The 11,782-nt window shown below is 41.6% G+C and overlaps 1 pseudogene; it reads left to right on the top strand.

Annotated features, from left to right (window-relative positions):
- The first annotated feature begins 872 nt into the window (after positions 1–872).
- On the top strand, positions 873–1,862 carry LOC147429179 (uncharacterized; annotated as a pseudogene).
- Positions 1,863–11,782: the final 9,920 nt, after the last annotated feature.

The raw sequence follows: 11,782 nt of genomic DNA, 5'->3' as shown, positions 1-11,782 counted from the left end.
TCGGGTACAAAGGATAGAAATGAAATAAAGTGAAAAATTTAAATTAGCATTATCATCCTCATCAATGTATCAAGGATGCTTGGCATAGATCATTGTCTGAGAATGTATTGCATTGGTCGTTAAAGAGATTCACCAATGTCTGCCTGTGTAAATAGTCATACTAGGCATCTCCCATGTCGCGCTAGAATAGTCCTAATTCTTTGATGAAGCCATGAGAGAATTGAAACGATATATTAACGTTGGATGGGGGGAGAGGGGAACACACCCAGAACCCAAAAAATTTGCCGCTCTATAGCCCAGGGTAATCACTGCACCCCAATCCACTAGAGTTCACCTTCAAAACTTGCACAATCGACAGCAATCCACACCAATCCGGCCTGTTTACAATGGAGCGCATTGCTTCTACAAATGTAGATGTTGTGTAGAATGTTGAAGTAGCAAATTGATACATGTACCATGCTATACAATTGATCGCAATCAAATTCATGAAAAGTTGGTAGCTATAATAGATGAGTGCTTTTTTAAGGACAAAACATTGTTACATGCAAAAGATGAGGATATACTCAAAGCTTTTAATGCAAAAACTTGGTGTTTCAGTTTTGGAACATGAGCATTGTGATTTCTTGTGTGATGCTATGGAGTTTGCTCATAGACCTATGGTCTAAGATACTATGGATGGCACTCAATCTGCAAAAGATGCTTATGTGAGCTCAATTTTTCTTGGGGACTCATTGGAATGGATTACTTTTTGTGATGCTTACCGTTATTTTGGTGAATCGATTATGCAAAAATTATCCTCTTGTGAAGAAAAGGATGATAAACATGTTGTAAAGCTTGTGCTAGAGCATGGATGTAGCCAAGGAGATGTAAACATGCAAAATTGTATGACACACGATGACATAACGTATTGTTATTTGGAAGTTGGTTCATGCTTCAAAGAAGTTCACAAATCTCCAAATGAAGATACTACATTTTGTGATGACAATGCTCTTTGATGTGATATATATGCTTGTGGATTGGTAGATGAGATGTATTTCAATGTCGGAGGCTCTTGTTTGGAGGGGGTGCAAGTTGATATGCAACCACCCATTCCTACGAATGAGTGGAAGGGTTATGATGATGAAATGGAAAAAGCATTGACTTCTATCTTTGTGAAGGATGCTGATTTTTGTGAAATTGAAGTACAAAGGTACTTGAAAGAAGGTGTGATGGTAGGGAAAAAGTGTGAAGGATATCTGGCCTATATGCATACCACATGTGATGATGATCCACTGTAGCATGGGATATGCTCTCAAGAGGGTCCCATTGAGGAGGATCTTATGTATCTTTTGGATGAAGCTTTGGATGGTTTTCATGCCACATACAACAAGGGTTTTGAAAGATACCAATCATGTCATGAATTGGAACAACAAGAACATGAGAACATGGAGCTTATGGCTCTTTTAGATAATGCTCTCGTGGGATTTCAAGCTCCTTATGATAGGGGTTTCCAAAATTACGATGAGATAAGTGACCTACAGAAAGAAGAAGATGAGCATGAGGTAGATCTTATGATATTCTTGGATGAGGTCTTACATGATTTCATGCATGTAAGAGAAGTTATGCATGTAGCTTATGAGGCACCAAATGAGGTAATGGATAATATGGAGCTTGATGATTCAGGGATGCATGCTGAAATTTTGGATACTAGAGGGGATAATGCAAATTCACTAGAAATTCATACTATGTGGAAATTGTGGGACTTTCTGATGTTACCATATGACCAAAGAAGACATTATGATTCTTATGGACTTTGTTTGAGCATTTATATGCCCTTCGATAGAGGGAAATGCTTTAATGTTCTTGATGGATTTACCCTCTAATTTTATACCTCTATCAATTTAGGGCATGCATTGCTTATCATATGGCTATGCTATTATGACAAATTTTTTGTATGCTTTCCATATGACCCAAGTGGGCACTATGTTCTTGTTGTGTCTCTCATTAGATGTTTACAATCAAGGTGTATGCAAACAAAGAAGCAATAAAGATGACACATACCGAAGGATGTGCAGGTGTAGAGGGGGTGGATGTCGTGCCGTGGTACGTACATAATGTGAAATAAAGACATTCACCTCACTTTTGACACTTCTCAATGCATGGGAATAAAAACAATTATGTAGCGTCTACTACGGTAGATGTCATGTACATACCTATCTGGGGAGTCATGGCCCTATATGTGGTACCATATGTGTTTTTACACTTAATAAGATGCCTATTTTGGCTTTATGATGTACCAATTCCAAGTGTTTCATGGTGGCACATCCATCTCACCTACAAAGATCAATGCGGACAAAAACTGCCAAAAATAGTAACTAACGACGAACATCGTCGCAGAATTGCATCGAAAGTGACCCAAAATGGAATAGTGATGAAAAATGATGCATATCTATGATTTTTATGCTTATGCAAGTGATCTCACATATTTAGGGCTTTGTTTTCACTAAGTTTGAGATTTTTCACATAAAAAATGACCTTTTTTGGGTCAAAAATAACTTGAAAATGACCTAGTTTTGGTCCAAAGTGAAAAAATGGCCCAAAAATTGACACATCAGCTGCAAATTCCGTGGGGAACAAAGGAAAGGGCGCTTTTTAGTGAAGAAACATGAAATTTTTCTCTAATATGCAATTGATTCCATGGTTGCTCAATCTATGTGTAGTGCAGTCCCGCCTCTTCGCAATCTTGTATCTGAGCTTGTGAGGGAGTGAATAGAGTTTCCCCTTATCAAAATGGTGTGTGGGATTCAATTTAGAATCTCTTAAATATCTACAAAATCAGACAATGTTTGCCTTGAAGGTGGAAGCTTGTGTATTCCTGCCAACTGTTTGATATTACGGCTATGTAATTGCTCTTTTTAAGTTAAATTGAATGTAAATTGGTTACCCTTCCATTGCAAACTCGCCTACAAAAACAAGACAATTCCAAGCACAATAGCAAAGAGGGTTTGTGACTGTCTTGTCCTGAATGCTCTTAAATTTTCAGCCATTTTAAAAAAAGGGTTGGTGATTTTCCATAAACAGTTTTTCACAAAGTGTTTGTGATTCTCATTACGAACTCTTATAGCCAAAGGTTTCACACCTTCTTAGCTAGACCGCACACATTCTTGGATGAGGTCTTACATGATTTCATGCATGTAAGAGAAGTTATGCATGTAGCTTATGAGGCACCAAATGAGGTAATGGATGATATGGACCTTGATGGTTCATGGATGCATGTAAGAGAAGTTATGCATGTAGCTTATGAGGCACCAAATGAGGTAATGGATGCATGCTGAAATTTTGGGTACTAGAGGGGATAACACAAATTCAATAGAAATTCATACTATGTGGCAATTGTGGGATTTTCTGATGTTACCATATGACCCAAGAGGACATTATGATTCTTATGGACTTTGTTTGAGTATTTATATGCCCTTCAATAAAGGGAAATTCTTTAATGTTCTTGATGGATATCCCTCTAATCTTATACCTATCAATTTAGGGAATGCATTGCTTATCATATGGCTATGCTATTTTTGTATGCTTTCCATATGACCCAAGTGGAAACTATGTTCTTGTTGTGTCTCTCATTAGATGTTTACAATCGAGGTGTATGCAAACAAAGAAGCAATAAAGATGGCACATACCGGAGGATGTGCAGGTGTAGAGGGGGTGGATGTCGTGCGGTGGTACGTACATAATGTGAATAAAGACATTCATCTCACTTTTGACACTTCTCAATGCATGGGAATAAAAACAATTATGTAGCGTCTACTACAGTCGATGTCATTTACATACCTATCTGGGGAGTCATGGCCCTATATGTGGTACCATTATGTGTTTTTACACTTAATAAGGCTCCTATTTTGGCTTTATGATGTACCAATTCCAAGTGTTTCATGGTGGCACATCCATCTCACCTACAAAGATCAATGCGGACAAAAACTGCCAAAAATAGCAACTAATGACGAACATCGTCACAGAATTGCATGGAAAGTGACCCAAAATGGAATAGTGATGAAAAATGATACATATCTATGCTTTTTTGCTTATGCAAGTGATCTCACATATTTAGGGATTTGTTTTCACTCAGCTTGAGATTTTTCACATAAAAAATGACCTTTTTTGGGTCAAAAATGACTTGAAATGACCTAGTTTTGGTCCAAAGTGAAAAAAAGGCCCAAAAATTGACACATCAGCTGAAAATACTATGTGGCAATTGTGGGACTTTCTGATGTTACCATATGACCAAAGAAGACATTATGATTCTTATGGACTTTTTTTGAGCATTTATATGCCCTTCGATAGAGGGAAATGCTTTAATGTGTGGGATCCAAAATTAGGATAAATATGGACTTTGCATGGGCATTGTAAGGAATCCTAACTTTTAGGGATTAAGGCTAATGTTGTGTAGGGTTAAGGGGACAAGGACATTCAAGAAGCTAGTCTTGAGTAGGCTTTTCTAGCCTTTTTTTTAGACACATGTAGGATGTGGACCTAGGAGGTCACTTTCTCTCTCTATCTTTTTGAAAGTGAAGGGAGTAAAGGGGAGTGGCTACATCAGCAAAAACGTGGGTCACTAAGAGCCAAAATTTGAATTTTTGTCTCAAAAAAGTTATCTTTACTTCTTTTGACTTAAAACCCCCCAACATATATACATATCAAAAAATTACTTTTTGACATTTTTTTAACACCTACAAGCACTAAAAGTCCACTTTTTAAACCTCCCTCCCCCCCCACAAAAAAAACCTTTGTTCTCTCCTCCTCCTCCCTCCCTCTCCTCTCCTTCCTTACCCCCTTCTCTCCTCCTCCCCTCTCTCTCCCTCTCTCTCCTTCTCTCCCCCCTGCCCCCTTCTCTCCTCCCATGTTCATCCGTCTCCCTCCCCCCTCTCTCTTTTCATCCTTTTCTTTCTCACACAACAACTGCCATGGTGCTTCATGGACATCACAAATCGTATGCCTCCACCACCATGTACTACGCACAACAAAAGCGTACATATTTGCTTGTCCGTGGCGTTTGCACTGAAGGTCGCTCATGAGGGTGAACAGAGGTCATCCCAGGAACTTCGTACTGTCGATGAGACGAATGTTGATGGCTATTTAATATCTTGGGAGGGGAGAAGTAGGCTTGTTAGGCTATTGCAATTGGTTATGTATGGGTGGAGGTGCTTCTTTGCATTCGTGGGTGCACCAATGTCAAACTTTTCAACTCAAAAAATGGCATTACAAGAAAGTATTGCCTCTTTGAAGAGGGAGGTTGAAACTCTCGAACAACAATTGCAAGAAAATGATGTGTACATTATGAAGCTTGCCAATAGCATCACATATTTGAAAGAAATACCCCTTGGTGCAAGGTAACAATATACTTCTTACTTTTGGTTGTGTTCTTCTTATCATAGACTTTTAAGTCTAAGGTGTTGCTTCTACTTGTTTTATAGTGCTTGGCACAAAGGTTGCTTTTGTGTACAAATAGTGAAAGTGCAAGTTGAGAGGTCAAGTGTCACCACTTTTCCTCTAAAACAACCTTCTTTGTTACATCTTGCAGGTAGGTGCTTCAAATCCATGCCTATTAGAGGTGGGTGATCTATCCTAATGTATATTTTAGGATTGTTTATTCCCAATTGGATGGAAATACTTGCAAATTTGTACAACATATACTTAACAAGTGTCTTTATTATACATCTTGCAAATGTTGAATTCATACATGTTTTTGTTTGAAGAACATGTCTCTAACACATCATGATACAAGGTGACCTCTTACTATGCTAATTGAGTGGTGTTGTTCGCAAGAATGGCTCAAGGGACTGACATAACATAAAGCTTTTACGATGGCACAAAGCTCTCCTCAAGCAATGTGGCTCCCACTACACCAAAAATCATTATGCTAACATGGAGAGATACCTAGTAGGACAATACAATAGCTTTTCATTAGCAACACACCCTTTCCTAACATTAGGGCACCCCCACCAAAGATATTTTTATGTGACAGGTCACCCCATGAGCATACCATGTCATGGAATGGATGTAAGAACTATGACCGCACTACCCCTTGGAAGTTGCTCATGAATGTATGTTTATCAAAGTTAATGAAAATAAATTTGGACTTTTTTGTTTGTTGATGTGTAAGAGCACTCTAGGTCTACCATATTTTAGATTGTTTGATAAGTTAAATAAGATTTGTAATTATTTAAAGTCTAAAATTTATTTTTGTTTGGTAAGATTGTACATGAGGATTTTTGTGGATTTCAAGAAAGCTTTTGACATGGTACCGCGAGGAAATCTTTGGAGACGTATGCAAAGCCTTCAAGTGCCGAGAGAATTTATGCATGCAGTCTTTCGCATCTACCAAAAAGTGATATGTCGATTACGTATGGGAGATGGAATTTCAGAATTTTTTGCAAGCACTATTGGTGTCAAACAAGGATGCCCACTTTCCCCAACCCTCTTTGGGATACTCATTGATGAATTGGAATGCATGGTTCTTGACTTTATGCAGCAAGAAGGCATAGAAGAGGTTAAGATCGGAAATGCGGTGATCATGCTTTTGCTTTATGTCGATGATGTAGTGCTCTTGGCACATACCTTAGAAGATGCACAAAAGCTTATGAGTGTCTTGGAACTCTTTTGCCTACATAGCGGGCCGATCGTGAATGGATCCAAAACCAAGGTTATGCTTGTAAAGACCCTCAATGATGAAAATCCATGCATTGTATACAACAATGAGAAACTTGAAGTGGTAGATCACTTCAAGTACCTTGGCCTTGAGGTTCCATCCAATCATAAATGGAAGGATTGTGCAATGCGTCGCTTGGAAGCCGGAAAGAGGGCCTATTATGCATTTGAGAACATGTGCAATGCAGGAGAGATCAAGTGTTGGGCTCTCAAAAAGTACCTCTTTGACACATTGGTGACACCGGTGCTTCTTTATGGAGTGGAGGTGTGGGGTGGAAGCATCGGGAAGTCTACTTGGAAAGAGTTTGAGAATGTCCAAAAGCGTTTTCTCACCAACTTTCCCCAAGTCAAGACACAAACACCCTACATGCTCTTACTTCTTGAGTCCGGATTGCTTTCCATTGAGGTCTTGGGCATGCAAAGGGTTGTGGAGTACATGCGTAAGACACAACGTAGCCCTTTGCATCGACTTCCTAGAATCGCATATGAAGCAAGTCAAATGGTTCAAAAGACATGCAAGAGCAAAATACTAAGTTCGGGGTGGATGCTTGATATCAAGAAATGGTTTGGAAGATGGGATGCATGTCACTTGGTCAAGGATGCGTCGATCCACTCCCAAGTTAATGAGGCCTTCTTACAACGCCAATGTATCACGGCTTGGGAGAAATCCAGAGGTTCTCGCTTCAGCCATTACACCACACACGTTGCCCCAAACTACAAATCTCTCTTCTTCTCGGAACGAGGTAACCGAACCCATTCCTACATCCTTGAGCCCATCCCGTTGAGTGCGATCCGCACCATTGCCTCCATTCATCTTAGCTCCCATTCTCTACGCTGCGAGATAGGACGTTGGGGCACTGGCGAGGAGTGTCATCGTCTTTGCACCTTATGCCCTCGTCAAGTGCGAGAGAGTGAGTACCACACACTACTTGAGTGCTCAGCTTTTGACCACATTAGGTCCTCTTTTCCCCATATATTCAGCCATGATCTCTCCCTACATACGTTCCTCTCCCAACCATGATGTGGACTCTCTATTGCGACGCTCATTTCAACCATTTTTGAGCATCGAGAGTCACTTATGAACTCCACTCACACCACGTGACATGTTCATTTGGTCCCATAGGTCATATTTGACCTCTCAGGACGATAATAGAACTATCTATCTATCTATCTATGTATCTCTCTCTCTCTCCCCCCCCCCCGCTCTTATGTATCTTACTAGCTACTCCTCCTACACTATCTACCATTTACCCCCATAGCAGATATTTGGAGGAGATTACAACAAAGTGGTGGATATTCAACTCAAAAAATCATGGTTCAAAGCGGTCATCCCCTCTGTCACAAACATACAACATGCTACTCTCACCTACATCGACGGCATGGTTAGAGGAGATGCAAACTCTACTCTATGAGTTACCTCCAAGAACTAACATCACTCCAACCCTATCCCCTTCAATATGTGCAATATAGAAGTGGACAATTTCAAATTTTGGTCACCTCCAATGTTTACCTCACCTTCTCCCCGCTCTCACCTTCTCTCTTAGTCATTTTGGTCAAGAGGAAGAGTGTAGAAACTGAAATTGTACATATTTTGAATAATGGAAAATGCTCACCCAACCATGGTCAAGAGAAGCCCCAAACCTCTCCAAATTTGTATAAATATCCTTCCTTTCCACCTATCTTGGAGAGGGCTAGAGCAGTTCAAAGGCTGCCATAACCCGCCTAGCCTACACCACCCCATTACACTACTTTGTGTGCATCTTCTCCAAGACAATTGAAGCGTTTCTTTTATATTGTGTTGTCCCTTGTCTCATTGATTTCTTGTGATTTGTTTTGTGGTAATTGATCTCAATCTTAGTGGAGAAGAACTCTCCTATGATTGTAGATTGTGTGTGTGTGTGTGTGTGTGTGTGTGTGTGTGAGAGAGAGAGAGAGAGAGAGAGAGAGCTTAGGTCATTGTGTGTACTTTTGAGTGGTGGAAGCCCACCCCAAAATAAACAAAAGTTTTTTTTGAGGTCTTGACACTATGCACCTCACATCCCGCCAAATTTTCAGCTCGCTCATGTTGTGTCCCTCATCGAGTGGCTACCAATTGAAAAATTGTAAGACAGAGGCCCACATATTTACTCTATAGTGTCGCTTTGCTTGCCCACACAATACTTGTTTCCATCATTGTGACTGAGTGCCCAGTCGTGCCAAGTTCAACAACAGTCAACCCATCAAACTCGTTGTCACTCTGTGTTGCTTTTGTTTGCCACCTGCTCCTCTGCAATGCGGCCTTGACTCTCGGCTAGCCCACTTCAACTTGATGGTGCTCCTTGTGCTTACTTTGTGCTCATGGCATCAAGCTATCGACTCTCACCACAAAACCAATTGATTTTTTTGTAGAAGCATTCATTTCCACCGACAGATTCAAAACTAAAAGTTTCTCTTTTTTTGCAAGGCCCTACCACAAATCTACTTGGAAATTTCAATATACTCTGTATAAAAGACACTATCCCATAGCATCGGCCACTACTTGCCCTTGCACCTTCTCGAGCCTGAGCGCCTATAACCCTCCTTCATTGAAGCTATTGTGTCGCTATATAATCCTTTTGTCTCATACATTTGATTGCCAACTTTGTTCTATCACAAAGAGCACACAACACACACAAGGAATCGAGCACTCAAGACATTGAGTTACAAAATTTTCAAGGCAATGATTCCTAGATAAGAGCCCTAAACTTTTGAAATCCCCAAAATCAACATCTCTTGAACCTCGAGGTGTATCAAAAAATTTGTGAAGGGGTGCTCCATGAAATTGGAGAATGACTTCACAAATAATTCGTAAGAACCATTGAGAGATCATGAGGACTAGTCAGTGCCCAATCACCTAAGTAATACCTTCCTCTCACCTCACACAAGAGTACACCATCATGGGGCAAAAGGGGATTGACAAATTCAACGACCATGGTTTTCACACGTTGGAGAGGGGGAATGGGGGAACACACCTGGCACACAACAAAGGTTTCTCTATAGCTCAGGGTATCCACATCACCCCTATCCTCTCAGAAGACACCTTCAAAAACTCTCTTTACACTAGCAGACCACTGCCTACTCTTTTTCCACTGCTCACAAACTCCACAAGTCCACCACACAACGCACACCTATTGCCACGATCGGTCTCCACCCTTACACATACACAGCCGCTCAATCTCACTCTCTCACACAAAACACCATCGATCAGGGGTGGCACACACTTCCATACGGCCGGCACCGCAAGGAAAACGAGAGCAAGAGAAAGAGAAGGAGGAAGAGAAAATGATAGCAAAACAGGGCAATAGTGGCTTGATTATGCTTCAAAAGGCATGTACAAAGGCTTGCATTGCCATCACAATGGCCATTTTCAAGAAAATTACAAAGGGATTGGACAGGCACACTCTTTAATCAGAGATATCCACTTTGTAGGCTTCAAAACGGCACCAAAAAAGCCCCCAATTCATTAAAAAAATGGCTTTTATAGTGGGGAGTCTTCAACTTTGGAAACTGCTCCCTAATTGGCCCATCTGGCACCCCTATTTGGAAACTTTGGAAAGGGGGAGCTGCTTTGTTTTCATCTGCTCTCTTTGGATCTTTTTGGCTTGTGCTTGAGGGGGGGTGCACTACCGATGTCACTAGTGTCCCTTGACATTTTTAATTCATTTAATTTTTCATTTTTTCACCCTCTGGACTGCCTTTGGCTTGGCTCCCTTGATTGACCCTTGTCAAGCTCTTTGCTTTCTTGGACTAGGAATGGGCCCGCCTACCCTTTGCACACATGGCGGCCCCCTTGGTTGCCCTTTGAAATGGCCGCCCTTTGGGCTCCCTGCAATCTAGACTCGGACTTCTCTCTCTCTCTCTCTCTCTCTCTCTCTCTCTCTCTCTCTCTCTCTCTCTCTCTCTTTCATGGGATGCGCCCTTTACCCTACCACTAGAGATATCACTAGTGGGGGTGGGTTGCTTAGCCTTTTACATCACAAGAGGGGGCCCATTACGGGCCTAGGAACCGGCCCCTTGCGGGCGCCATGACATGTCAGCACCATCGTGAGTTGTCGGACAACACAGAGGCGCCAATAGGTTGTCGTGAACACTATTGTGCCACCTTTGGCCTAGCCAAAACGCCGGTGAGCAACCCCCTGTGCCACCACGTACAACCAGCATAGCGCCCGCATCATGCCCGCCATCACCACATCTCCCTCTCCATTGCGGTACACTGTAAGTCATCCACGCCTTGGAGTATATACACTAAACCTTCATAGTCAGCATGCGCATGTGGGACTGCCTTTGTGCCATGTGGCAGTCACTGGCCCTATGGCCTCTCAAGCCCCACATTAAGCCTCCAAATATATACTATATAAAAAGTCTTTTTTGGGGCCTTCTTCCTCTGTCTCCCATATCCTGCCTGATAGTCCAAAGCTCAAGACACCAAGCCGTGCCAAAGCCCCACAATGTTGGCTTTGAATCATCATAGATCCCATCATCTTTAGACCTTGCCATGACCTCGAACCAAGAGCCCAAAACTCGGAAAAAAAACATCTGCATTCACCTGCTCGGCGTTAGCCCTTAACTTTGACCCATCGTAATCCGCTAAGCGGGAACACGATTGACACGCAGTCAGTTTGTGTCTACTCCACATTACCCATACTACCCTCTAGAACCATGTCAAGGCTCCAAAGATGCGAGATCGCACAACCCCCCATGCAGTCTAGTGGGCTCAAACCTAGCCGTCGGCAAAACTTCAACTGGCCATAACTTGCTATCTAGAGCATTGATTCACAATCTGAGAAGACAAGCATGATACATAATTCAAGCCCTACACATCTATCTGCTGACATCTTCCTACGCAATCTATTCCTAACTGCCCTGCCTGTCGGGGATCTGCAACACCTTCTAAATTTGAACTTCAGTATCTTGAGCACCGGGGCTCTGTTTGATGAGCCATCTAGACCGGCTTCTAGAGCACCGCAAACTCCACATTCTAGAGCACTGACTTAGTAGTTTGGGCACCTTGAAATGTCATCCTAACTCAATTGTCCTTGAGCCCTTTTGACCTAAAAAACCGCTAAAAACATAC

The sequence above is a fragment of the Adiantum capillus-veneris genome, chromosome 22, assembly GCF_014529385.1.
Source record: "Adiantum capillus-veneris isolate H3 chromosome 22, ASM1452938v2, whole genome shotgun sequence".
In the NCBI taxonomy this organism is placed as follows: Eukaryota; Viridiplantae; Streptophyta; class Polypodiopsida; order Polypodiales; family Pteridaceae; genus Adiantum; species Adiantum capillus-veneris.
Note: the sequence above shows the minus strand (reverse complement) of the source record. Positions and strands in the feature narration are given on the sequence as shown.